At 40.1% G+C, this 2,500-nt stretch overlaps 1 protein-coding gene across 2 annotated transcripts in view; it reads right to left on the bottom strand.

The window, feature by feature from the left end:
• Window positions 1-2,500, bottom strand: part of zgc:171482 (zinc finger protein) — a 38,469-nt gene that overhangs the window by 25,721 nt on the left and 10,248 nt on the right. The window lies entirely within an intron of this gene.

Here is a 2,500-nt window from a genome sequence, read left to right as displayed (position 1 = left end):
ACTTACCTGAAATGCACCTAGGGCTTAACCCTCCACTCATCCATCTGGGACTAATCCATTGAAGTGTTGCTTCAGACTGCTTCACACACTGAGACTTGGGCTCGAGTCACACTTAATGGCCTCCTTACACCAAATAACTTTGGAATAAGATTTGGAAAAGATTCTTGAGAGATTGGAGTCTTTCGAGTAACATTTGAATGGGGGGCATTAGTTAAAAGACTACAATCTTTCAAGAATCTTTCGTAAATCTTGTCAAAGTTGTTTCGCCTAGAGTGGCCATAAGTCACACAAACACTGACCTCAGACTTGACTTGTGACTCAACCTCAAAGACTTCAGACACATTATTGTGTGTGGAGGGGATTGATTGCAAAACAGTGGATGTGTTTATAAAGTTTACAAACATATGGCTACAGTATGTACAGTATATAACATTTTTACTGTTAACAGACATTGTGACTGTATAAAATCAAGGCTTTTACAGCATTGTGCAAATGAAAATTAGTTTTTTCTGTTGACAGACTAGCAGAACTACTTTTTCTCTGCATTTTCTTTTATTAAAACAGTATTTTATAAATTAACAATTAAAACCATTTAAAAACCCATTAAAACCAATAAGAATTAAAACCACTTCCCCTTGTTCTCCGTGCCTGCCGTCACTTATGCATACATCTCCCAGAACTGCGCGCTTCTGGCGCCCGCCTCTCTCTGGTTACCTGTGCAGTGACGCGCACAGGGAAGTGCTTTTTATGAATGGCCAAGCGTTAGTGGGGAGAGAGAAGTCCATGGCGGTGGATGATACGCGGGAGATGTTTTCGTTTATAATAAAGTTTGGAGTGATTACACATCTTAAAAATAGCCCCGTCCTCACGTCTGAAGATGCCCTAACGGATTTACCCGGACCGCGTTGCCTGACACTTCTCAAAAGAGGAGTCCAACGTTGTTTTTACGGAGCTGTATGGAATCTATCGCTTCCAGAGAGGAACCGACAGCGCAGGAACTGGCGGGTTTGAAAGTTGCCCTTGTCATGACCAAAAATGCCTGCTGTGATTGTTCATTGAAAACCCGGTCTCCCTGTTTCACCTAAAACGCAACCACATCCAAATCCCTAACTTCCTCCCAACCACCTCCATATACCTAACTTCCTCCCAACCACCTCCAAATCCCTAACTTCCTCCCCCCGGCCAACCACAAACTCTATTTTCCGTTTCTAAACCTTTTTCCTCTTTCTCAATTTTTCTCTTTCACCGTTTCTTCTTTTTTTGTGACTGACTTTTAAAGCGTAAAAGTTTAGGCGCTGCTGCACGCTTGCTGGTTGACACGTGAATGCAGTGACATTTCCTTTTCCTTGTTCCGTTGATTTTTGACTGAAACTTATTCTGTTTTCTGTTGCATTCACCGTTTGTGGAGTTGTGCGCTGTGGGCTCTGGCTGTGCCCTTTATTCTTTCTGTTTGAAGCTTTTTGTTTGAAGAAGAAAACTTTAAATTACCAACAGAACCTTTTTGCTTTTCCTTGCTCAATACACTGATTATGAACTGTTAAGAAATTGCCGAACTTTTGTCTCTTTTTTTTTGCATACCTTGCAAGCCTTCAAACATATGATTGAAGGTTTTTTTTCGGCCCGGTTTTAGTCACGTTACAAGACATTGTGACTGTATAAAATCAAGGCTTTTACAGCATTGTGCAAATGAAAATGAGTTTTTTTCTGTTGACAGACATTGTGACAGTAAGAAGAAAACAAATGACCAAAATAAGTATAGTATATATATATATATAGTAAAGCATCCATTGGTCAGAGCTGTGCATCTTTCTATACATCCTGATGTTCCTGTCTGTCAGGTCACATATAGGTACATGCTAAATAGACTATGACAACTAGTTATAACAGCTAGTTCAACATTTGCATGTAATGACACAAGTGATGAAATAAGGCCAATTTGTTTTATGGGGTAAGACTCTGACCATTTGACCTACATGACATTAGCCATTGAAAATAAAAAAAGAAACAGCAGGCATTTGTACAAAATTAGTTGCATGGATGTACGAAAGCACTGCTGTTTGTTCAAAATGGGGAGAAACTGTTTCAATTAAGTGTTTTGAGAATTACAATTCTGATCTGAGATACTGTATGTGCCAAAGCAATGGTGGGAAGATTTGTATTCCACTGAAACAGGGCAGAGGGGGCTAACCAGATGCAGCTCAATAATATGTTTTGTAATGATGAAGTGAAATAAATGCATGCATGTTTACTTAACCCCAATGTCCAGTTGTCTTAGCCTATTTGTCTGGGGTGTGTGCAAAGGATTTTAAGTGGTGTACAACTAAATCACGGAAATGTGTTGCTTTTCAACTGCTGTAAGAATACAATCCATACCGGCACCACACACACCTAACATGCACATCCTTTACCAACACCACACACACCTAACATGCACATCCTTTACCAATCTTTACCTGCACCATACCTGCACCACACACACCTAACATGCACATCCTTTACC

This window comes from Alosa sapidissima, chromosome 16 (genome assembly GCF_018492685.1).
Source record: "Alosa sapidissima isolate fAloSap1 chromosome 16, fAloSap1.pri, whole genome shotgun sequence".
Classification (NCBI taxonomy): Eukaryota; Metazoa; Chordata; class Actinopteri; order Clupeiformes; family Clupeidae; genus Alosa; species Alosa sapidissima.
Note: the sequence above shows the minus strand (reverse complement) of the source record. Positions and strands in the feature narration are given on the sequence as shown.